A 27,469-nucleotide genomic window follows, 5' to 3' on the forward strand; every position below is an offset into this window, starting at 1 on the left:
AAACTGGAAAAATTTCAATGTTAAGTTGCAAACAGGACAAAGTTATTTATTTAGAGAACGACCCTAAATGGCTTCACTCACAAATATAGAGCATATAGCATTTGTATATGAGGTTTTATGCTATTTCAGTTTCAATCCGACATGCTTATCTATTTCCCATATACTGTCTATTACTGGCACTCACTCTACTTAGAGTACCGCTAAAGTCAGTGATAAAAAAAAAACCAAAAAAAACAGTGAATTTGAGGAAACCTGAGAGGATGCCAGCACTTTCCTGAGAGGCCTGTCAATAGGAAAATTCTCATTGCATACTCCTGAAGGTGATACCTTTTATTTGGCCTCCAATAGATTCTAATGTGGAAACATTAACATAGAATGATTTGGCTATTAGTGAGTCGCTCTTTTTGTTTACTCCAATCTCAGCTCCTTTCCCAATGCTATGTCTGTTATCCACCATATTCTGGCAAAGTAGGCTCCCACTTACCTCCTCAAAACACTCTGTCCTGCAGCTAATTCATCTTAAACAACCTCCTTAAGCAGATAATTCACATAGAAAGGTAACTATACATCTTTGTTGTTTCTCTTGTATCTTAGATTATAACCTCCTCAAGGCAGGGATCTTGCTTACTCCATGTTCTCTGTAACTCTGAGTACTTTGGTAGTGCACAACATATACACAGGATCTTCCCTCTCTCAAGGTATAACTTTCCACAGCACATGTATAATCAGATTATCATGCACTAATCCATTTATATGGATGACTGACAAAGGGTTTTAAAGTTAACTATGTCTACTTAACCAGACAGTAGAAAAAAAACTGATGAACTTCCCTTTGCTGTCCTGACCTAGTAAATTTAATTGAGCCCATTTACATGGCTAATGTGATATGAAAAGTTGCCAAGAATATGGAGTGAGCTGGGAGGGCACAGCTCACAGTTTTCCTTTGGATGAGTATTTTAAAACGGTGGTCCCAAAGATGAAAGGCAATTTTTCATAAGCCTGCCTAGATGAACTACAAATAGAAAGGGAGAAAAACCTTTTTTCCATTCTTTCCAGCAGAGACTTTTTGAATTTATTTCCCTCAAGTGCACGGCTTCTTTAATAGAACTGATAACAGCGCATAATTGAAGTTTTATCCATCTGTTGAAATTCTGCAATACCTACGTTAAGATGGTTTGTTCTACCTATCACGTACTCAACACTTCAGAAGAGTCAGTTAGCACAAGATCTAAGTAGCAGGGCATTAGGGTACTTGGGAAATACATGTAAGGGATCCTCAGAGGGATGCTGACATTCATTCTAGGCAGCAGTCCCAACATTTTTTTCCGCCCTCCAACTAAGACACCTCCTCACTATCCAGACAAGAAAAAACAGAGTGGATTTTAGGGCAAACTTCTCTTCATTGTAAATTGCAATACAGTACTCTCTTAACTGCAATGGAGCCACACCATTTACATCAGCAGAAGATATGGCTCAGTATGGAAAAGGTACACAGTGTCATGGACAAATAAGGTGCCAGGTACAGTCCACAGCTCTTAGTATGTTTAAACTCTTTTCTGTAGACACAGCCCTTTCCTTGTCAGACGTACATCCTCTGATGTGCTCTGGTGAGAACTCAAGACCTATTCATTTTACACCATTGCCTTGGTGTGAGGAGGTCTCAGACTGAGAAGTGAGTACAAACCTCTAACACCCAGTACAACTTCTTTCTTTTGATCTGACAAATTATCAATATTTTTCAAGGAATGCCTAGAATCAACACCTCAATCCATATTTAGGTACATAAATGCAAGCTGCCCAATTACTACCTGCATGTGCTCAGTATCTTTGAAAATAATGCCACTTACATGTGAGTGCATAAATATCAATTTAAATCAGATTTTAAAAATCTATGGGAACCTATGGGAACATTTAATCAATCCAGTCCTCTCTCAATATTGGTATTGCCATGTTTTCCTGTAGTAGTCCAGGAAGAGGAGTCGGGACTCCTGGGTTATATTCCCAGCTCTCCCATTGACTCAAAATGAGGTTTAGGGCAAATCTCTCTTCCACAGTCTCCCCCATCTAGAACCCCCGCCCTACATCCTACAAGACCTAGACAGATAGGAGCCAATACAGACTTCAGAGGAGTGCATGGAGGCTAATTTGCGGAGTCCTTTGAGTCGCTTGAATGGAATGCATGTCGAAAGTGTATCACTATTATTATTTGACATGAAACCCTCTCATTTTTCTAATGAACACGGCCAGTGTCCGGCGAAGACTGCTTTCAAATCTTTCTAGATGAAAATTCTAATAAAATATAGACGAAAACAGCACACTATTCTTGGAGCATAACTCTCTTTCGCATGTTAATGACAAATTCACGGTAGTGGTCCCTTGGTGCTCTAGAGAAACACAGGTTTTGGTTAGCACTTATTAAAAATGTAATGATAAAATGGGTCACTCAGGTAAGATTAAGATTATCACAAGAGAGAAAATCAAGGAGTAGGGTTACACAACTTCATCTTTCCAGGGTGCCAAATATGGATGAACTATACTCTGGCCATTAGTATTCTTGTGGCACTCCTGTATTCACAACCTGTATATTCTGTAATAAATATACCTTAGAAAGTCTCATTTGAAAACTAATAACTTACTGATCACTAGCTTCAGAGGGGTAGCCAAGTTAGTCTGTAAGGATAAACTTAAAAAACAACAAATGGTCTGGTAGCACTTTATAGACTAACAAAACACGTAGATAGTATCATGAGCTTTTGTGGGCACAGCCCACTTACTAGCATTCTTGTCTGATATATGTACACAATGGGTATTAAAATTTCTGAATCATTCTGAAACATGAGTGTCAAATAGAGGTATTCACGCCACTAAAGGAAATATTGATACTAATATTTAGAGCACTGGCAGTCCAAACAGGAAGGCATGTTATAATGGTATTTATATGGGACACTTTTCTTTCAAAAAGGGTTCAGGACCAAATTTCCAAGTGCTTAATGCCCATTTAGACACCAAAATAAGGCAAGACATTCAAACTTTCCCAATACCCAGCAGCAAATTTTACAGTAGCAATGGGCGGATTTTCAAAAGAGTAAACACTCAATGTGCTGATCACATCTAAACATTCCAAGGAAGTGCTCCTAGAACAGATTTGCAAAAGGTTTATGACAACATACCCAGCTGATGAGGCTGCTTATTTTGATCCCTAAAAAGGGAACTGAGCAGTTTTGAAAATCAATCCGCAGGGGGGCTCAGTGCTGCTGAAAATTGTGGCCACAAAGACAGACATATTGAAGTTGGGAGTTTGTGTTGTATGCAGAAGGGGGAAATTACATTCCTGGCTGTACTCAAAATAGCAGTTAGAAGAAAGTTGTGCTTACTGATCCAGTGACGTCAGTGGGAAACTTCTCCTTAACTGCAATGGGCGTTGGATCACACGCTATGGTAGAAAATCATAATGCACTGTGAATGAAGGTAGTTTGAGTACAGAACTTTTATATTCCTATGAAGTAGTATTTCTCCTTTAAAAAATACTTCTCTTATTTTCCTATCATTGGTAAAGTTGTAAAACTTACCCTTCAAAACACTCCCAGTTATTTGCTCTGCTCTCCATGCTTGCTTGCTGATGCTTTTGCAGTGTGTATTGCAGTCACCTTGATCAAAAAAAGCTATGAATTACCCAATATTAAAAAGTGGAACCTTAGGAGAACGTTTCTCCTGAAATTTAATTTATTTACACTTAATTATAAAAGTGTTCGTATGTTTAAAAAGCAAGTTGGTCAGAGTATCACCCTGCTTAGATGAGGACAGCACAGAGGTCAGCCTACTATAGAAGCAAGAGATGGAATGAAAGTATCACCTTTTAACGTGCTACTTTAGTATTAATATTAAGATACAGCGAGACTGCAGCCTTCTTACAAACCTTTATTTCTCTGCTAGACAATGCGCATTAGCTAAGCAATATTCTAACACAATGTCTAAACCAGAGGTGGGGAACATTTTTTGGCTCGGGAGCCATTGACACCCCCCCCCCCCAAAAGTCGGAGGCCGCACACAAATGAGAAACAGAAAAAAACCCTCACTGTGGCCCCTGACAGAGAAGGATAAAGACAATCCCCACACATTCCCCTCGCACACCAGAACCTAGGGAGCCCAGCCCAGTAGATTTTGTGCTCCAGTCCCCCGGGTAGCAGAATGGGGACTGTAGCACCAGCGCAAGCTCCCCAATGCAGGGCAGGTATGGAGGTGAGCCTCAGGGGCCAGATCCAGGCAAGCCAAGGGCCGCAACTGGCCCCCAGGCCTGAGGTTCCCCACCCCAGTCTAAACCATGGCACACCATTGGCCATTTATTTATTAGGTCTGCCAGGGAATCCTATGAAGAGAACGTTTTGCCAAATTATTTAATATCTAATACAGTTTTAAATGAAGACATGGAGAGAGGTCAGATTATTGGGGATTATTCAGCAGTCCGGCACACATAGGATGAGAGAAGGAAAAGTCACTATTAAGGCAGCTTTGTGCTCCACCAAGCAAGTGAGGCAGCCAGGGGCTGCTTCAGCCCCTGTTGCCAATTAGAGCAGCCAGCCCTAAGGCGCTGTGACTTGCCCTGGTTTGGGAAATAACACCCCCGCCCCCAATGCCATTAACACCTACAAGGAGAGCCAGAGTATACCACTCCCCAGTCATGTCCCTACGCTCTAGGGCAGGCGGAGGACATTTAGGGCAATCTGAAGGCCCTCTTAAGCAGTCTCAGTAGCACAAATAGCTCTTTAAATAGGCAAGAAACTGGCCTTAATATCTGTCTGTAGAAAAAGGGCACTTGCCCATCCGCAATGAGAACATAAACATAACACTATCAAAATTTCTATGCCCACATACTTATCTTAAATACAGTGTGTTGTGGCGGTGGTTTTTTTTTTTTGTTTGTTTGTTTGTTTGGGGTTCTCCTCCTTCCCTTATTTAGGCTAGGAATTCTTGCCAGGTTGCCTTTTAAAGCCAGCTTTCACTGAAAGATTCATTTCTTCCCAGTGTATGAATCAATTAACTTCTTAGCATAAACAAAGCAATGCACATAGCACCACCTCAGCCATCATTCCTGCACAGTTATGTTTATGATATCCAGATCATATTCTTAAAGTAAGCACTTTGTGCCCAGTTCGCCTCACTTTAAGTCAATAGGACTTTTGCTGTTGACATTGGTTGGAGCAGGATTGGGTTCAGTGTTTATACAGTCCATTAATAAAGTTTGTAGAACACTTTGGAGTTCATCTGGATGAGCGCTGCCATACAATGCAGGATCATGTCACTATGGAAAAAACAGCACAATCAAGAAGAGCATTTACAGACTTTATGGGGTGACATTTTATGGCATCTGTTATGCAGGTCAGATTAGGTCCCCTTTGAGAGAATATTTTCATATTCTCTCAAAAATATTTACAAAAATAGCATAGCTATTTTTAAGGACAAAGTATACTGCTTCTGCATTTCCCTTATAAAGGGAAATAAAAAACAAAAAAAATCCTTCTGCTTTAAATAGAGATTAATTATAGTTTGAATAATCTTTATTTTCAAAGAGAAATTATAACTTAAACTGGATAAGTAACTATTTCAATAATATCCATCTACTTCTAAAGCAGCCATCCAGTGACTTGATACTGTAGTATTATTATTAGACAGAAAAACTTCACCACTGACACTTCAGATGTGCACAACTTCACAGCATCTAACTGTACATTTTTTTTAAAAAATGATTAAATGAATCATTAAAAAAAGAAAATCAAAATACCTTTGGCTACAAAAATTAATTGTTTGCCTGACCAGAGCTTCGAGTGGGTACATAGTTCAGCAGCAGACCAGTAGTCAGACTCCATGGAAAGAAATTTTCTGATTTTCACTTTGTGGGCCTGATCCAAATCCCATTTAAGATAGAAAGACTCCCATTAATTTCAATGAGCTTTGGATCTAGCTTTCTGTAAGGAAAAAATGGATGCTATTTTACACTTCAGCTGAAACAGTAACCCTACCAGTTATCTCTCTCCCACACACACCCAAAAAGCAATTTAACGCTCCAGCAGCGGTTGCCTATTAATCGGACTAGAAAAAAGGTAGCCTGGGAGGGTGGGTTTAAAGGAGGAATGTGGCACTATTATGTATCGCTTGCAAAGTAAACAAGCAACATCAGTATAGTCATTTTCTAATTACGAGCTGTTTCATAAACTGTAAATGCTAACATGGGAAAGGTAAATCACAGCAATTTAATTAATAAAACAGTTTAGACAATTAAACCCATATGTGCAGTTCCCGGGGCATTACATCAATAATAGAAGCTTGCAGGCATATTTTGGAAATTTTATGCAATCATTTGCAGATCTTGTAGTCAATAATTGGTACAAACTGCTTAACCCCTTTCCTGCCTTGTCTGGAGTATATTATTAATTATTTTTATTTGTTTTATTGCTACTGATATGTTGCTCATTTATTTTCATTTTAGGTGTGTTTTAAACACTGTTTCTGTGGCAGACACAAAGTGAGGCTCTATTTTGTTCCTTAGGTGCAGTAGAGCAGTGGTTTCCAGCCTGTGATCCGTGGACTCTTAGGGCTCTACAAAAGGTTGCTGTTACCATAGAACAGTGGTTTTCAATCTGTGGCCCACGGACCCTGGGGATCAGCAAATTATGTCTACAATTTCCAAAGCGGTCTGCACTTCCAACTGAATTTTTTTTTTAGGAGTCCACAAAAAAAAAAAAAAAAAGTTGAAAACCACCAATGTAGAGAACAGACGGATGAATGAAGGATGGTAGATTCTTTCTTACCTAGAGCTCTACAGTAAAATTTTGAAAAAGTTGGAAAATACTTCAATGAGATTTAGGCTCATGAGTGCCAGAGTTGCTTTTGAAAATAAGACTTGGGCTAGGAAGTCACCTAAGAGCTTTTGAAAATTATATGCCTAAATTCTTCTTATTTGCTTGGTTTTTTTTTAAACCTCTCAAGATTAGGGAAAGAATGGGGGGAGGGTTTACAAGATATCTAGGCCAAATGACTATGCAAGGATAAAAGCATTAGCTCTCTTTGTTTATGTCTAGACTGCAAGCCTCTTTTGAAAGAGGCTTTTTCAAAAGATATTTTCAAAAAAGCCTCTTTCAAGAAAGAGCGTCTAGACTACAACCAGTACTTTCAAAAAAGGAAGCCGCTTTTTCAAAAGAGAGCACCCAGACAGTCTGGATGTTCTCTTTTGAAAAAGCACAGTTTGCATTACATAGCGCCTTTTTTCGAAAGAGCACTTTCAAAAAAAGGCATTATTCCTCGTAAAACGAGGTTTTCTGCGGTCGAAAAAACTGCCGTATTCTTTCGATTTACTTTCAAAAGAACACGGCAGCAGTCTAGACACAGGGGAAGAAGTTTTTTCAAAAAAAGGCCACTTTTTTCGAAAGAACCTTATAGTCTAGACCAGGGGTCTCCAAACTTTTCAGCCCGAGGGCCGCATTAACTATCAAACAGCAGTTCGGGGGCCGACTACACACTTGAGGTCCAAATAAAAAACAATCAAAACATGGATGTTGTTTTTAATTATTTATTTAATATTATTTTATTCAGTTATTATTTAATAACACATTCATACACTACACATGAACACCTGTATTAGTGTGAATGGTGAAATTGTTTCCTGGATGCCAAAATAGCAGACATTTCTGGCTTTAGATTTGTTGTCCCTAACATCAACAGTGACCTGAGATTATCATCGGACAAGTTTGTTCTCAAATTGTTCTTCACGTATTTCATTCTTGAAAATGTTTGTTCACACAGGTATGTTGTTCCAAAGATTGAAAGGTACCTTGATGCAAAAGTTTTGACATTAGGAAAGTCTTCCTTGGGCAAAAACTGGTAAAAACCCACCAGTCCTATTTTGAACTTGTCCCTAAGGAGGTCATTTGCTTGCAACTCAATGACTTCCAGCTGCAGTTCTTCTGGGCAACTGGCCACATCTGCTTCAAATGGGTTTTGAAACAATCTCACTTCTTCTGCCTTTGAATCCAAAAAGGTCTCCACGGGCCGGATGAGAGGGCCTCGCGGGCCGCATCCGGCCCCCGGGCCGTAGTTTGGAGACCCCTGGTCTAGACACACCCCTTGTGTTAAAATGATACCGATACGTAGGGGATCTGTAGGACAGAAGGAATTGTAAGATCATCCCTTGCTCCCCCAAATAAAATGCAATGCCATTTTAAAGGGTAAATTTTGGAGGCAACAGCTGGATCAATTTCTGCCTTTCTTTAAAACACACACACACACACACACACACACACACACACACACACACCCCTTCTCCTTTCCTTCCTTCCTTTTTTTTTTTTTTTTTTTTTTATAAATGGTCCTTGGAAAGACAATTAGTACATTTCCTGTCAACACTATAAAGCCGTATGCCTTTAATTATACAAGCATAGTTAAATTGGTCCAAAACCCCTGCTGTGGATACAATAGTATGGAAGTTCATACATTGATCTCTCTTATTCCTCTATGGGAAGGGAGGCAAACCACCATAGAATAAGGTATGGCTACAATACAGAGCCATTGTTAGCATAGCTGTGTCTGCATAGCTATGGCAGCATAACTACCAGACAAGATGCAGCCTGCACCAACAGACGTTTTCCTGCAGGTGCAGGAATGCCAGCCTCCTGACTGTAGAGTGCTTCTGTTGCCACCACTTCTGTCAATGTAGCTGCACCTACACTGCGGCTTTTCCTGGCATAGCCGTGTTGATCAGGGTGGTTTTTTTCCCTCAACCCCTTGACCAATGTAACTACTCTGATATAACTTAACTGTAGATAAAACCTATGGCATTTTTATACTGGTATAACAGCATCAATACTACAATTTTAACCAGTAGAAATGTTGCATTTTTAAAAAATTACATCTCTATCCAAATTAATTCCATGGGCAAACATTTTAAGTGTCAACAAAGCCAAAACAAAAATGGTCCATAGACTGTCCATCCACAATGCTTTTGTGGTACTTGATACCTGGATGTGTAACAGCCATCATCCAGTGCACTGTCTTAGGAGAAATTTAGGCAATTCATGCTGGAGCAGAAACAGAGTCGTACAGGGAATGAGAGATCAATTTCCCATCATGCAACTTTCTCTGTCTCAGCCCTACCCCATAAAATATTTGTGCTTTTTGTTTGCTAAGCCCTACAAACTGGCATGGGGCTTGTCGCTCTCTGCCTTCATACTTCAGAGCTGTGCAGACTCTGTGCTGGTCACAAGTGTTTTAAGCACAGGACACGTGATCCTCAAACATTAGCAGAGCCACAAGAACCACCACAGCAGCAGGAAACATGATGATTTAATGCAGAATAAATTGCCATGGGACACAGCCAAAACCAATTCCAGGTTGTTGTGGTTCACGGAACAGCTACAGCACTCACTACAGCTGCTTCTGGGCCCCACGAAGGGAAAGTGACTGGTGGCATCACATCATAATGTGGGACTGAGAAGACAAGCAGTGGCTGCAGAACTTTCAGAAAAAAAGCCATGTTCCTAGATTTGCGGGCTGAACTTGCCTTAGCCCTCCAGTACAGACACCCCAGAATGAGAGCTGCACAGATAATAGAGACTCGAATGGTGATCACACTGTGGAAGCTTACAACACTGAAATCCTACCTGTCAATGGGAAATCATTTTGGAGTTGGAAAATCCACAAGGCGGGACATGGTCATCAAAGTGTGCAGGGCCATTAATCATTTCCTACTGCTTATGAGGCTGGCTCTCAGCAATATGAAGGACACAGTGGCTGGATTTGCAGCATAGGGTTCACAAACTGAGGTGGCGTAATATTTGGTATGTATATCCGTACTTTGGCTCTACCTTGCCAGAGAGTAAATCAACAGAAAAGGGCTACTTTGTTATGTGTATGCAGGTGTTGGTAAATCATTAGGCATACTTCACCACCAGCAATGTTGGCTTGTCAAAAAAGGCACACAATGGACAGATCTCTAAGAACACAGCACTGTCCAAAAAGCTCCAAGCATAGACAGTCTTTCATGCCCATAGATTGCCAATGGAGAGGTTGAAATGCCACTTGTGATCCTGGGAGACCCAGCCTATCCCAGCTCCATGAAGCTGTCTACCAGCCACCTTGACCATATCAAGTAAAAGTTCTACTACTGGCACAGTAGATGCACAGACAGTTGGCTGTGGTTTTGGCAGCATGAAGGGCTGCTGGGTGTTTACTGGCAAGATTGGACCTTAGCGAGAAAAATATCCCATTAGTTACAGCTGCCTATTATGCCCTGCATAATGTTTCACCCAGTGGGGTGAAAAGATGCTCCCAGGGTGAAAGTGGAGCATCAACCTGCTTGTTTGAACAGCCAGACACATGGGTTATTAGAAGAGCACAACACAGAGCTTTGTTGCAAAGGGATGCCTTGAAAGGGCATTTCATGAGTCAACCACAGAAATGCTGTACCTGGTCCCAAAGTTCAGAGAACTCTTCAGAATGATGTGGTACTTGGTGTACATCTGTGAATATAACACAGTTTCTTAATGCACCTATTAAATTTGTGGTGTTTGATATACCTTTATAATTTTACACTGTGTTTGTCACTGATCCCATGGGAGCTGTTGGCATACACGCACACAAAAGGAGTGTTTTTCTTAGTGCTAGGCATTCTGTATGACATGTTGTAAAATAATAAAGATACATTATGTCCTCAAAATATGTACCAGAATCAGTGCATAGAAACCATGTGCAATTTTAAAAAAATGCAATAAAAACTTTATTTCAAAGTAGTAGAACTAAACAAGGGAAAAGAACATTCGTGTCCATTTCAGTCCATTTTGGGAATACATACACTGACCTATGAGAGCTGTGGTTGCTGCATATGAAGCTGTGGTTGTCCTTACTGTCCTCAGGTATGGAGTGACAGAGATAAATGTGCCTTTTGAAAATCACCCCAAGATGTGCCTACCATAGTATCTTGAGTACCATTTTGTTTCTTCTTTCTAAAAATACTTGAGGGTTTCAGTTTTACTGGAATAAACTTTTACTGAAAATACATTTCAAAGTAGCTGGTTTATTTACATAAAAACAACATTTTAAATATGTACATGCTTGAAATGCTTGTGCGTTCATCCAATCCTGCAGAGGAGCTATAATGCCTCTGTAGGAATGAAAATTCTATTTTCAATGAGGAAAACAACAGTATAAAACACAAATCCCTAACCAGGCACTCTGAACCCATGTTCAAAAAAAGGACCGTCTACCTTGGCTTCTTTTCAGGGTGACACTACAACTGCTCTGGCTAGCCACACAGCATTGAACCAACAATTACCTTGGTGTTAGGAACTCCTCACTTCTACATTTCTTAGCTTGTTGCCAGGAAAAAAAACTGGGATCATTAGCCTCTCAATTCCACTTTAATTATTCTCCCTCTGGGAAATCCTGCTCACACCACAAGTGATGCTCACAATTTGAAACCCCTTTTTATTCCCAAACCCCTACCAATTCCCCCACCACAAACTTTCCCCCGCCCCCGCCGAAAAAAACAAAGCAATCTACTCAAAGCAACATTTTTGCTCTGAAAAAGAGTTGTTTCAGAGATGCCATAAATTCCACTAGGGAATTTATTACTGCTTATTGATTTTATAGGGAAGATGCTCAGATATTATGGCAATGGTTACAAATATATAACCCTAACACAACATTTCGTTCTGATGTTCACTCAAAAAGCCTACACTACAGTTGAAATACTGGCTCCGCTGAAGTGAATGAGGGCATGTCTACACTTGCAACAAGATTGACCCTCAGGAGGTCAATCTTCTAGCGTTTGATTTAGTGGGTCTAATAAAGTCCTATAAATCAAATGCTGAGGGCAGCCCCTACCGACATCCAGTACTCCTCGTTCTGGGAAGATAGGGGAAGCCGACAGGAAAGGAAGCTTTACTTGATAGGAGTTACCTTTTAGGAGTTACCTTTTTTGGTCTTCATATTAAAAGGTAACTCCTATCAAGTAAAGCTTCTATTATTCTTTCTAATTTGAATTATTTTGTGATTTGTAACAGTAAAAATGTTCTTTGCACTAAAACGACAGCTGAATAGGCAAATATTTGTTAGCAAATATTTTTTCTGAACTCTAATCACAATAGTCATGATTTATTCCCCAATGAAAAACAAAAATAATTATTTAAAAATTTCACCCATCACATTCCAGTGTAAAAAGTAGTGCATTCAGCTAATTTAAGAGGCAGGATTGTTTATGCAAAATTTGGTATCTGTAGGTAAACAAATCCCCAAACAAACTCACTCTTCAAAATATATAGTAGATTTCTTGAACTTTCCTATAAGCGTAATCTATGTAAAATGACCACTCAGTCAACAACAGACCTCACCTGCTACTCATTTATAAAGTTAGTGGTACCTGGTTGATGTGCTGAATATCACACCTAGCCTAACTAGCTGCCTAACATTCAGCATATAGGGCCTGATTCAAAGCCCAATTACCACTCAATCTCAGCCCTCCTGCTTTCAGGGAGGATGATGCAGACAGCAGTAGCTTTCCAATCAATCATCCAGGCACACTAATGACAGCCTAAGTAGAGCTCAGTGAAATATTTTCAATATCTAGTTCTCCCCACCCCACTGAAAATACCTTATTAAGGGGTAGGGAGTGCCTACAAAGCTATTCACCAACTCAAGACAAATTCAACAGTTATTTCAAAATAACGCACCTTAGGCCAAATTTATAAGCAGAGCATCCACACTACCAAGCCCATTATCATATATATAGTAGCCCAATGTCTGTGACTCTGTAACACTGAAATGCTGGCTGTTCCCTCTGGGTGGCCCGTGCTGCACGGGGAGCGTGGGGCCCAAACGGCCGCTTGCGCTGCTTGCTCCACTGCTGAGTAGCACAGAAGTCAGCCAAGCACCATGGCAGGAGGGGAAGGGGGCGGAGCACTGATGTACATGGCCAGGGGGTGAGGGCTGTCCGTGTACATCACTGCCCCGCCCCCTTTTGTCTCCCGCCGTGGCGCTCCGCTGACTCCTGGGATGAGGCATACCTGGGAGGTCGACAAATGCCTTTGATGTCGACCGCGGAGCATCCAGACTACTGCGCTGAGCTGACAAACAGCTGATCGGCTCAGCGCGGCAGCCATGTAAATTTAAATGAAGCGGCGATTATTTAAATCGCCGCTTCATTTTCCTATGCCGGGTAGTCTAATCTACATGCCTCTGTCATCAGAGGCATGTAGTCTAGACGTACCCAGAGATAGAGGCAGGAGGCGGAGGAGAACTGAGAGAGAGGGGGGGAGACAGGAGGAGAGAGAAAGAGAGAGACAGAGCAAGAGACCGGAGGCTCAGGAGAGAAGACCGACGTGGAGGAGAGACCTGAATATCCCATCTTATGATGGGCTAATTGGCTAGTTTATAAATAAAGAGCTACTTATTTCAAAATCTGTATTCCTGCCTTCCATGAGGAATAATGCTATTTCAAAATAGTGGCACCTGAGCATCCAGACTAATGCTATTTCAAAATAACTAGTCCCTAGAATAATTTGAACTAATTATTCCCTAGTGCTTCCTGGGGCTCTAAGTTGAGGTAGTATGTCCACATTAACAAAGCTCAGACTAATTTTCAGGCTTCCCCATAGTGGGGACATGCTATTTTGAGTTATTAGGTCAAATTTAGTTATTTTGAAATAGTTTCCTAATGTAGACATGGCCTCAGTTTCAACTGAAAAGAACTGTAGGAAAAACTTCAAAGCAAACATCAAAATGTTTTATTTCCATCATTCCATTTTGAAATAGTATTTAATTTTCAAATATGTTCAATCTTAAAAAAGGGTGGAAAAAACTTGAAAGTGGCCAATTTTAGGTAAAAATATGTAAAAAAAAAATGGAGTCAAACATTCTGGTCAGCTTGAAATACACTGAAAAACTGAGGGGAAATTGTTTCCTATCAACCTAAAATGTTTTCATCAATCCAAAACAAAGTTATTCTAAGTCTTCAATTCTACTTAAAAAAATGTGGATTTCCAATTCTAATCAAATTGGATTTTTCGGTTTGGACCTCAAAGCAAAAGTCCATTATTTGCTGAGGCCACATCTACATTTACCCACAGATCAATGCTCCAGAGGTTGATCTTCTGTTGATCAATTTAGCAAGTTTAGTAAGGACCCGCTAAATCAAATGCTGTGTCCCTGCTCTTTGTGAAGAGTAAGGGAAGTAGGGAACATGGGGATGGCGCCCAAGTCTGAATTAAGGTATGTTGACTGCAGCTACACAATTAACGTAACTGAAGTTCCGTATCTTAATTCTAATTTATCCCCTAGTGTAGACCTGACCTTAGTTAACTGGTTTCTTGTTCCCTTTGGGAAAACACCTTCACTTGTGGGGACATCTTTTTGAAACTTCTGCCACCATGCCATGGATCAGGAGATGATCACATCTGTGGAACTCATTCACCAGACAGATTTCTGTTTTGGGAATGAGCAGCTAATTTCAGAACCAAATTGAGTCCATTCTGAGTGAAAGGAAGTTTTACAATTCAAGATTTAATTGTTCATATATTTCCAATACAAAAATAACCATTTCATCAAATTCCATGAAGAGAGAGATTTGAAACCCCCTGTGATTCTCTGTGATGTAGATGCATTTTCTTTTTAATTGCTCCCACTGACTTCTGCTAATCAGTGCCATGGGCCAACTGCAAATGTGGACTTTGATCTCCCTGACTATGATATAGCCTTGTACAGTTGTATTTAACTGCTGAAATGATACCCTAAAGCTCAAAAACAATTCATATATGATTATTAAATAGAGATTGTCATGCTCAATCAACTTCATAAATACATTCATCTAGGTTTTTTTTTTAACTTCCTGTTATTGCATTTGTGGATTACATTTTTATTGAGTCTGATTTGTAGCTGAAAAGCATCAGGCATGATTTAAATTAGTGATAAGCAAACACAGAATTACAGGATTTCCTAGGGAATGTGGACTTCTAACTGCTGCCACAGAGTAGGCAACTAGTTTTTTAAAAAAGAATCCCTATAGCTGTTAAATATGAATAATACCATGCAATCCATACTGCATACACTAGGCAGAAAATACACCAAAAATTCCCATTTGCTGCCGATTGCCACTTACCTCACAAAAAAGAAATCATAGCCATGTGCACATAGGAGAAACCCTGCAATGTATTAAGTAGGCTACGTAGAGGCTCTTAGAAGATTGGGATAAGGCAGAATAAAAAGGAGGCAATTAAATGCTACTTTGGGTGTGGAGTATTTTCATCCTAACTTGGCTCCCTATCATCACTTCTAGATTGCTGACATGTTGTACACAGTGGGAAACTGAGTGGCTCTGTAGGTTCTTATAGGAAAGAGCGACATCTACTGGTGGGACAAAATAAAAAAGAATTTTAAAAGACAGCGGATACAAAACCTACTGGCTAGCTCATGTGGGCGTAGGTCACATTAGAAACTCTTAACCCAAAGACTCAAGGAAGACAACTGCTTTTTTTATTAGTAGTAAAGAAAGAAAAGAAAGAAAGCTATCATGTCTATAAAGAGACACCCATCTGATATTGTAGGCAAGAATTAGACATGGGCAATCTTCCACTATAAGAGTCCTAATTTTCATCTAGAAATATTTTTGTACATATGCAAGCCCTTTTTATTGGCTGACAGAATCTAATGCTTTTTTTCTTTGCTGCATTCTTCAGTAATAAAAACATATTTTCACAACAATGTACCAGCACTTGGTCTTTTTGTAATAGCTACACGGTTTCAGATATCTCCCCAGTAAATTATAATTTAATTTCCACCTATTTAAAGGTCACTCTGAATAATATATATGCTGCTTAATAATCAGTTAAAATAATGGCATCTTTCAAAAGTGGTAGCTAATAGCATCATTGCCTCTGTGTGGGCCTTGCTGTTTTTCATTTGATGTGTGATCAGTGAAGCAAGAGAGGAAAAGTTCCCCTCAAATGTGTGGGCCACATCTTCGCTCTCTCTTTAATGGGAGGAACAAAAACCTTTTCTCAATCAGCAGTAATCTCTCAAAAGGTCTTCTAATTTCAAAAGTCATAAGTGTTAATTAGCTATTATTAAGTGCCTTTCTGTATAAATTAACATGATTGATGAAAAAATTAATGGTAATGAAAAATGTAGCAATGCATGTATTTTTAAGAGACTATATTAAAGATGATGGTCCCCATGGACAGAAACTAAGGTCTGCTGCACCATTGCCCTGCCTTTATTATGATGAATAAAAAAACTGCATTGAGAATGCACATCGACACTTGGACATACTTATTTCTACATATTTTGCCCTTCATCAGTTTGATTGACATCCTTTTGTGCTTGGGAGTTGTATAGCGTGGAGCAATTTATCTGATTGTGTGTGTGTGTGTGTGTGTGTGTGTGTGTGTGTGTGTGTGTGTGTGTGTGTGTGCGCCAAGAAGGAGATTCATTAAAAATGTGACATGTGGTCCAAAGTGTAAAGAGAGAATTGAATTAAGTGAATCACTTTTTTTCCTCATTATTTTTAATATGGCGTAAGGGGCACCACTATATTTTATTTTACAAAAGCAATGCTCATTATCTGTTCTCAGCAGAAAGTTCCAAAGTAAAGTAAGTAAGTCACCCAAAATGACTGTAAGCTAGGTCATATGCAATAGGCCCTGATCCTGGAAGCTACGCTACACAAGTGGACTTGTGTGCAGCAGCATTAATTCCATGGCATTCCATATGAAGCAGCTTTCAAATTCAGACTTTTCATCTGAAAAAGTGTAACTTCAAATAGCAGATGCCTGAGTAAGGACAGCAACCTTAACTTATAAGTACTTGATTTTGCAATTTTTAACCTTCTTTGAGTTTTTGTACAGAATAGGTAGCTAGTCTTTGCAGGTAGCATACAATTAGCACAAAGAGTTATTTTTTAACCCATTGGGCCTATGTGGTTCCTTCCTATTATGTTGGTGGTATAAGAGCAACACATACAAGAGTTAACAAATATGACAAATTGATAAATTGCTATCTTGAATACATTTTTTTCTTTAAAAACTTCACTGCTTGTGTTATTGTGCAAAATGAATAGCAAAACCAAACCCTAGCTATTGACAGTAATAAAATACAGTGAATCTATTTATGGCATACTTGAATATAGTTAGACTCCATTTATCATGAAGTAGAAATGAAAGTCCACAGTTGTTTCAGTACCATGCAATGTACAAATGCTGTAGAAGTTTCAATGATAGCAAACCTAGATTTGAGAGATGATCAAGGGCCAATTCCAGGGATTCTGACTCCTTATTGAATTTTTTTAATAAGTATCCCAGGGCCTCTGGCACCTTGGTGTGTTAGAGCTCCATAGTTATCTCTTATATAGTTGTTTTTTCCTAATAGACAGGAGCAAAGCTTTACACCAAAAACCATACTTCTTATGAGACATCGTAAAATAGCTAAATGTTGTTGTTCCACTCTCCCCTGCCTTCAATCATTATCACAATCCCAGAAACAATGTTCACACCTGAAAAGCTAGTTTTGTGCACAATGGGGTCCTGATCCATATCACTCTTAGGAATTATGGTAATACAAATAATTATGGGCACAGAACAGCAACAACAAAATCACCATTCATTTCTGCCCAGCTCATGCACACATTCATTTTCCTGGGGACCATAAATCAGTGCAAAAATATCTTACAGTTGCACTCTTGTTCTAATGTTAAGTAAAAGAACACCAATAATCAGTCAGTTCTACATTGCTCCATTTAGGAACAGGTAAAATACCATAAATCAGTTCTCCACCATAATGCCTCCCTGTCTAAAAACAGTAATCAAATCTTTTTCCTGACACTGGAATTATTACATTTTAACAAGTGTTAGACTTACACGTGAAGTCTGTAGCTGTGGTATTTCTTCAGTTAGGGCCTGACCCTGCAAGCCCTTACGCATGTGAGATCAGTCATTACATGGGTAGTTCTAGCACCAACAAGATTATTCACAACAGTATTGCTTTGATGGATCAGGCCCTTAATTAGCGGAATGCTTTCAGGGAAACTCTCCAAGTGTTGCATTCTCCCTGTGTATTAACCAAGGTATCTTTCTCACCCCCTCCCCCTTGTGTTAATGACTTGGGCAGGTATGTATTTGTCTAGTGTATCAATCATTCTCTCCTCATTTTCTATCAGTCTCAAGCTTTTCTGATTGCTTCTCATGAAATGTTCAGAAGCTCGTTGACAGGAAAGCCTTTGGGATCTGTGTTACACTCCATATTGTTTGATCTTGTGTGATCTCAGCTCCAACTGAATCATTTTCCCAATCAGTAACCTCTTGTGTTTTTAATCTTTCCAGCTGCTTTTTGTCTTCCTGGTGCCCTCCCTGCAGCTGGAAGGTTGTGGTTGCCTGTTCTTAGGTGTCCTAATCATCATCCAGAGTTGACTACAGATGTTATTGATCCAAAAACTTTAATTAGATCTTTGTTCAATGGCAGAATAATTTGCAACTGGGACTGACAATTATTTTATGCAATCTATTAATATATTGCTGATAAGAACAAAAGGAGAAAGCAGAGGACAGGAAGAACATTGGTAGGAGATGACAAATTAGCTAAATCAACTTCTGATTTAAAATCCTCTCCTTTCACTATAAACTGTTCTGGCTAATCAGATGTTAAATTCACCTTGCGAATATGCAAGCAATTGGAATACAAAGGCAGTGAATTAGAAATTAAAGTGTCTACACAAGCCTTTTTTCTGTCAAATGTTGAAGGAAGTATTTAAAAAAATCCTGTTTTACAGAGAGGCTTGATAATAGGGGTGGGAGGGATCCTGTGCTCAACTAAATTGAGTGGCTTCTTTTAGCTTACCTGCATTTTTGTTTTTCTATCTAGCCAACATTCATGGTGCTGACCCAGGCTGGTCTTTTTGTTCATGCAAGAGCCCTTTGGCTTCCTTAGGAGCCCATGGAGATGTAAGGGCCCACCTGCATGACTGAGGCCTAAATTAGTAGTCAGAATGGCAGCTAAAAGGAAACAGAAAAGTTTGACAGGAAATCCTGCAGGGCTTTCCTTCCCAGCTCTTTTTCTCTCTCACACACATGCTCCTTCCACATATCTAACTTTTTATTGTTTATCATTTTTCTCTTAAAAGAAAGAAAACAAGGTTTGAGATATGCTATTTAGTTTAGCACACACACAACTTGCTTTAATTTAAATTAATAACAAGGCCAAGAAGTTGTCTAGCCCATTACATCTTTCAACCTGCTGCCATCTTGCTGGGATGTGATTTGTTTTTAAACAGAGACATTTCATTGCTAGGGATGAGTCAAAGCCACAATCTTTAATCTGAGCACCTCCTGTTTTGGGGTGGGAAAAGGGTGATACAAATCTCTGCATCTCAACAGGCGTGTGTGTGGATTTTGCTCTATGATGGAACCTACTTGTCCAGCTCTGACTCAGAGGTATCATAATAGTCATCCTTTGGATCATAATAGTCATTCTCAGTCATACCACAGTCAAAAAAGGCTGAAGCCTCATAAGTGCAGCTGGTATTGGGATCAAATTTCCCCTCTGCTCATCTCTGTATTGCCTGTTTTCTGTTATTCTCTCAACCCAGAGGTGACCAGGGCTGGATTACCCAATAGGCAGACTAAGCACATGTTTAGGGCACCAGCAAAACAGGGGCACCAAAACAAATGAGATTTTACAGTATAGTATTGTTTTTATTTTGAATTACATGTGGGGGGGCACCATAATCTTTTCAGTGCTTAAGGCCTCTAAAGGTCTTAATCCGGCCCTGGAGGTGACTATATAATTTCTGTATATATAAAGGGCACAGTACTCCGTCTATGACCCCATGTGAAGACCATCCTCCTGTTTGAAATGCCACTGACATTAGGAAGGCAGATTCTGCAAATGGATTTCTGTTTGTGGAATTGTGTCCAAAGACTAAGAAGATCTTTGTGATAACAAATAAGGTACACACATGAATGCAATCGATATGTAGCAATTAATTTATCTGTAATGTTATTTTCCATGATGATGTGGGGCCGACTCAGACATACTAGTCAGTCTATACCCCCAACATCTGAAGTTACCCCATAAACTCTGAATGACCACCTGGCTTTTTCAAAGGATTTGGGAAGCAAGTTAATTGAGTGTTATGATAACTCCTTCAACTGATTCAGCCATCTCCAAAAGATGGGCACAATGGCTGAACCAAGGGGAGAGTTTTAGTCTTACCTCTGAATTTCCTGAGTTGAATGATTGTAAGAAACATACTTCATCTTGACTGGGTAGCTATCACTTTGTCGGTAGGACTCAATAAAGCTATAGATCAACTTCTAAACATGCTGGAAACTTCCCATAAACTTCAACTGGAGCAAGATCAGGCACTATATATATTTTCTAAAACAAAATCAGCACGATTAGAGGGGATCTCTCTACCCATAAAAATAATATTATCAGACACACATGGAAGCCCACTCATTCAATTTTCCCCATTTCCTATTGTTCCTTTTTCATGTGGGTTGGTGGGTGCTGACAAGTATAAAGATAAAGATCTACCTCTTGCCTGCTCCCTACCACACTACTATATAACACACAGTGACCTTTTAAAAATATTGGACTTACGGTTGCATCTTGCAACACGAAGTCCTTAGAGCTGACTTTGACACCTCTCAAATTCTCTTTCAGATGTCTCCCAAAATTTCTTCAGACAGTGACATGTTCTCTGCTCTGTAGGTTTTTTGCATGAGGCATCCGAGATCATAACTGTATAGTGAAGAAGCATTGATGACTGTCTCTCTAAAGGACAAAACCAGAAACAACCAAAAAACTCGTCAATAATGAAAGGTTTTACAGCAGAAATATTTTATTTTGGTTTTAATCTGTTGCTATAAAATACTAGTTGTCTTCGGGAAAAGAACGAGTCTGACAGTTTGTGTTGATTCTTACATTTCCCATTACTGACTCTTTTCATCTCTGTCCTGAAGCAAAAATAAATTTCCTTTTTAAGCTTTTGATGATAAAAATCTCATCTGTGGTCTCATAAATGATCCTTTATTATCTATATTAATAATGGATAAATATCTGTTGAATACCCCAGATCCTTTGCATTAATAGCAGCAGATGTATTATAGATTGCCTTTTGATTTAACAGCACAAACTATGACACAATATTAAAACAGTAAAGGACTGATCCTATTGGAGCCACTCAGGTCAGAATTAAAAACATTTATTTCATTTCTATGTGTAAATTGTCCCATTATGCAACACCAGCACCTATCATTTATATTTTTTAGAGAAGTACCTGACTGTAGCAGACCCAGAAACATAGTTCATACATTATATCTTGAACACTCTTTTAAAATAACAGTTCCTGTCCTTCCATTTCTCTTTCCTAGTGCAGCCTGATGTGCTTATGCAGAGCTCATGCCCGGTTGTCACACTTCCCTTTTAATCTCATTATGATTAAAATATATGTTCCTCAACTCCATCTTCCATATATCAGGATGAAGCACAGACTTTCAGTCTTCTTACCAGATCATGAGAGGGAGATTTTGCCTATTTTTTCTTGGGAAAATCACTTTGAAAAGAGAGAATCTTGTCCCTTAATACCATCTCACATGCTGATTTTGACCCTTACCAGCATACCATTCCCACTTACACCTCCATCACCTCTTCTATTCCATGTGTTCAGGACAGGTTGTTAAACTATGCTTAGCACTATAGTATCTGAGTGTCTTCAGGTAGTGCATTAAGCACAATGACTAACATTTATCTCATGTAGTCCGTTCATTTTTTCATGTCATATGTTACACCCACAAAAGGGTCATATGCACAATTTTGGTGTAGATATAAAAAATTGGGCACCTTTCTTTGTGCTTAGGCACCCAAGTAAATTATCTAGTTTTCACAGCAGCTCAAATCAAAGCCAATGGGAGCTATTCTATAATGCTTCTGTCTTGTATTCCATTGGCTGTGTTTGTCATCAGTATAGCCTGCATTAAAGATGCATGAGGACAATTCTAAAAAAAGCTTACCTTGACTTATAATATAGTTTAATTAATTTCTCTGTAGCTCAGCTCAGACTGACTGTGAAAACTGCACTTCAAAGTAAATTAGGTTATATGAGAACGACCATACTGAATCAGACCAAAGGTCCATCTAACCCAGTATCCTGTCTGCTGATAGTGGCCAATACCAGATGCCCCAGAGTGAGGGAACACAACAGGTAATCATCACGTGATCCCTCTCCTGTCATCCATTTCCAGACAGAGGCTAGGGACACCATTCCTATCTCCATGAATCTAGCTAGCTCTTTTTTGAACCCTGTTAAAGTCCTAGTCTCCACAACATCCTCTGGCAATGAGTTCCACAGGAAAAACTTCCTTCAAAGAATGGAAAGATTTTTTAAAAAATAGTGAAGCACTGTTTCTCTAATATAAGTTAGTTACAAACAGGAGTCAAATTGGGGATTAAAAATTAATTTATTCTTCATATTCCATTCACAATCCTAGGCTACGTCTAGACTGGCATGATTTTCCGGAAATGCTTTTAACGGAAAAGTTTTCCGTTAAAAGCATTTTCGGAAAAGAGCATCTAGATTGGCACGGATGCTTTTCTGCAAAAGCACTTTTTGCGGAAAGGCATCCCTGGCCAATCTAGACGCCCTTTTCCGCAAAAAAAGCCCTGATTGCCATTTTTGAGATCGGGGCTTTTTTGCGCAAAACAAATCTCAGCTGTCTACACTGGCCCTTTTGTGCAAAAGGGACTTTTGTCCGAACGGGAGCAGCATAGTATTTCCGCAAAAAGCACTGATTTCTTACAGTAGGAAGTCAGTGCTTTTGCGGAAATTCAAGCTGCCAGTGTAGACAGCTGGCAAGTTTTTCCGGAAAAGCGGCTGATTTTCCGGAAAAACTGGCCAGTCTAGACACAGCCCTAGGGTTGATGAATTTTTCTGCTAAATTGATCACCAAGGAAAGAATTGTAAAACGAAGTGCAATCATTAGGCTTCAGAATAAACTTTCAATTAAGCTGTAAGAACTTTCCTCAAATTTACCAAATGACACGTTTTAATTCCTTTGAATGTATCCAATGTGTTCTATAATATGCTAATATTGATTAATTGTGAGTAACAAGCAATAATAGTAGAAAAAATAGCATGCTTTCAGAGTAATATAGCTAAACAGCTATATAAACAATCTTTTTGATGATCCATCACCAACATATCATTAAGGGGCACATGTTGCAATATACGCATAGTGATAAAGAGTTTATACAAGAATCATTCTATAACTGCATCATAGATATAATGATCATGGCACTGTACCTCATTGGTTCTTGATCTCTTCCATATCCATATTGTGTCCATACCTATCAGGCAGCTGTGTAACCCCAATGCCCAAAAGAAGCCCTTGACTATCTTCTCGCACCATTATTTGGATTTCCATACCACCATTTCCACAATGCAAATACTTTGAGTGAAATCCTTGCTCCATTCAAGTCAGTGGGAGCTTATTTCAGTGGAGCGTGGGTTTCACCCCTTATCCCTGTGACTCACCAGTTTTGATTTTGTCTTCCTTGAGGTCAAAAATTCTGTTGTGGAGCCTGGCAGTACTTACTTGATGACCTCTCAAGGTCCCTTCCAGTTCTAGTATTTTATGATTCTATGATTAGGTAACAATATCCTAGACCAAAATCAGGTTCTTGGAAGGAAAACAGATTTTTTTATTTATTGCAATTTACTAAAAGAAAACTAAATAATAAGTGGAATAAATAGCATCTGTAGGCAGACATAAAGTTTTAATTAAAAAGTATTAAATTGTTACTTCTAGTAGGACAAAAATAAGTGTATTTCCTTTCACTGCCTTACACTGTATTTTATCTCAGGGTATGGCTATACTGTGGGAGGGGGAGAAGGTTCAGAAGAAGGTGTGCCAATTGCGCTCACATTTGCATATCTCCTTCCGATTCTTTTTCTGGAAGAGGCTTTTCCGATATTTGGCCCATCTACACAGGGCCAAATGTTGGAAAAAAAACCTCTTTCGGAAGCACCCATATACCTTGTTCTACGAGGAATAAGGGGGCTTCCAAAAGAGGGGTTTTTTCCAACATCTTTTCCTCTTCCAGAAAAAAAATCAGAAGGAGATATGCAAATACGAGCACAAAAAAAAACCCCAAAGTGTAGCCGTACCCTCAGTGTATAATATATCAACCAATTGAATTTGATTCATGACTTAAAACCATAGGAACTACAGACATGAGGCAAGGTCCTCTTTAAAAGTCCAATCCTGCAAACACTTTTTTTGAAAAATAAACCCTGTAGTCTAGAGATAGCCTTTGGTATTCTTCCTGACTCTAGTTGATAAAAGAGACCATCATGTTTGCCAAGCTTTGGTACAGCCATTGGACTAATGGCTTCAAGGATTTTTCTACAAGGTGTCCTAAATCCTTTTCTTTGTCACTATCTCGCATGACTGTTCCATTTAATATACATTCTCCAACTTGGTTCATTGCTTCCCTGACTTTCTTCTTTTTCTCCTTTTCCCTACATTAACCTACATCTTCTGTTTAATGGCCCAGGCACCTAAGAGATTAAATCCTTCTAATTCTGTTTACATTGTTTTATCTTACTTGTTATATTTACACATTCAGTAGCATTAGCAAATGTTGAGCTCTTACATCTATTATTATTATCTGAGTGTCAGACATTCCTACTCTCATTGGGTAAGCACCTTACAACTCAGCTCAGGTTGAGACTTATTACTTATCCTACAAATAAAGTCTAGTTGACTCCAATGAAACTATTCACAAAGAATAATGTACCACTCAACATAAGTAGCAGAATCAGACCCCAGCATTATTTAAATATGAATAATGCTGAACGTCACACCTCATATCTACCAGAGAATGACCCCACTAGAAACTTTTTCCAGACTGAATAAAAGAATACAATTAATCACATTCTTTGTACATCAGCCAAATGCCTCCCCTCCCCCAAAGAACACTTGAACTGGAGCAGAAAGATTTTGCATGATTTTTTTTAAAGCCAAGATGCCTGCATAAAATGCTTGTACAATTGAGCTATCTTTTTATGGCTGATTGCCACAGTAATAAAATATGCAATTTAGGAATTTGTACATACAAAAGGGTTTGCAGAGATCTGCTGTTATGTCACTAGGGGCCTGTATATTGATACCCATTCTCAGTAAGGACCACTGAATCTGGCTCTGAGTCTATAACTGTGCCTCATTTGCGTGCACAACTGCAGTAAACGTGTGTTAACGCAGACAAGGCATTTGTTTTTTTCTAAAGTGACCTTGTGCATCTTTTCAAAAAACAAATCAAGCCCTAAATTCTCTAGATAAATATTTCAGTTCATACACCACTTTTTTCTCCTGAAAAAGGCATAAGGACAATATGCATACAATTTTAGCCAATGTTAAACCTTTTGAGTGGAAAATATTACTATTTGTGTGCTATTCCTCCGCTGAGCTTGGACTAGAACCTCCAATATTTATTTTATATACTCCCTGAAAATGTCTGCAGAGCTACCTAATTATTCTCTTTCAAAGTTCTCTTTACAATTTCTTTTGAGGTCATGCCTACTCAAAAGTCTTGACAATCGCCAGGCTATTGATGTGCTGGGACCAATACTGTGTGTAATACTATGTGTACTGTGTGTAATACTCTCTACTGTTGTCACCTTGTTTATTTTTACTCTCCTTTCTCTGTGTTTTGTTCCATTATCACATCTGGCCTTAAACTTAAATTGTAAGTTCTTTGGGACATAGCCCTTTTTATTCGATATCTGTACAGTACCTATTACAATTGAGTTCCCACTGACACCAATGCTGTAGCATCAAATTCTAATTCCTGCCTAATATGCATGTGAGGGTTTGAATGGTCACCAGAAACTTACACAAACTTATTTGATTCTTTTTTATTTACAGGAGAAGGCTTTTGTTTGTTATGTCCAGTATATCCTTCCTCTGGTTGAACATTTTGTATCATGAGACATTAGCAATGTTGCCTAAACTTGGTTCACTAGAGATACAGTAGTCCAGTCATCTTTCTTTAAACTTATATTGTCTTCATTCAGGCTCACATCCTCTATGGTACTTAGGCCCCAAGCTTCCAAATGATGGAAGGTGCTTCAATACTGTTAAGGACCTGGGCCTCAGGAATTAGGAATGAGCAAATCCCATGTCTTTATTTCAAACTTAAAACCAAACCACTTTTTGAAGTTAAAAAAGATTAATTTAGCTTCTGTTTGTTTAATGTCCACTCACAGTCAACAGTTACCCAGATATTATGGCAATTAGGAGGTTGTGACAGGCTCAGCAGAGTTTCTAAATATGGGCCAAACTTTCATACTCTCTACAAAGCTGGTTTAAGTGGGACTTTCATAGGGAATATCCAGACTGGTATGAGCATAAAGCACTACTATAGTTCATGAGCTGTAGTAACATTTATCATTGTTTCAACACCTTCATGCTGGGTGACAAAGCCAGAGACAAAAATTCACTGATGGGCCACGCTCTTGCTCCCTCACACTATGCAACATGGCAGAGACAGCTGTATTAGACAATAGCTCCATGGTGCAGAGGCGGTGCAGAGGCCCAGTGTGACCTCTTTTGCTCTGCCCCCGCCAAACCCCACGGCAGTGTTTAGGGTCCCCAGTGTTTAGCCTCTTCTACACCCCCAAAAAGGGAGAAAATAAAATTTGGTTTTATACAAGAACTCAGACTAAGAATAATCATTTGTTCTAATGCACAGAGTTTCAGAAGCTCCGTTTGCTTTAGTGGGTTCCTCCAGCGGTGTTGCTCATGTCTATAATTGGCAATCAGCTTTAGGCTGAAACACTATTGTTGGCTATTGACAGATCACAAAAGCAGGCTCTATAAATTCCTGATATGTCATGTCTGTCATCCAAACCAGAACCCCTAAAATAAATAACAGAGAGAAGATGTATGCTTTATTTATTTGTTTGTTTATTTGTATATTGTAGTATTATAATTCCTTCTTATTATTTATTATTATTACTACCTAACCTGCCATGCCTACAGTAGACAGTATGACTTTATATGTGATTGTTAACAAATGGAGCTAGACCCATTTCCACACATTTTTGTTGACTACAGCTCTTTCCCTGCAGAGAACTGAACATCTTCAATAAGTATTCTTGTAAATATGTGAAGTTAAGTATTATTTCTTACCTCCCTTTTTCCTTCTCCAGTCCTTATCCTTTCCATTTCTTCAATCAGATGAGGATATTATTTTAATCACCTTCAAAGAGGCCATTGTGGAGTAAAAGGGGGTAAATAAATGGGGTAATAATTGTTTTTACATGAAGGAGGAAGTGGGAGGGGGAAAATACAAAAAATCTGTAATGCAGGTCCTGACGTCTCCAGATGTTGCAGAAGCATAAGGATTTCTCTCTGCAAGAAAAATTGGATTAGTCACA

The 27,469-nt window shown here is 39.1% G+C and overlaps 1 long non-coding RNA gene across 1 annotated transcript; it reads right to left on the bottom strand.

Annotated features, from left to right (window-relative positions):
- Positions 1 to 4,035: 4,035 nt before the first annotated feature.
- LOC142826764 (uncharacterized) lies at positions 4,036 to 18,013 on the bottom strand. The gene is made up of 3 exons (XR_012900997.1): positions 17,892 to 18,013; positions 5,780 to 5,963; positions 4,036 to 5,299 (listed from the first exon to the last, which is right to left on the bottom strand). It is a non-coding gene; the product is annotated as an uncharacterized LOC142826764 (long non-coding RNA).
- Positions 18,014 to 27,469: the final 9,456 nt, after the last annotated feature.

This window comes from Pelodiscus sinensis, chromosome 2, assembly GCF_049634645.1.
Source record: "Pelodiscus sinensis isolate JC-2024 chromosome 2, ASM4963464v1, whole genome shotgun sequence".
Taxonomy (NCBI): Eukaryota; Metazoa; Chordata; order Testudines; family Trionychidae; genus Pelodiscus; species Pelodiscus sinensis.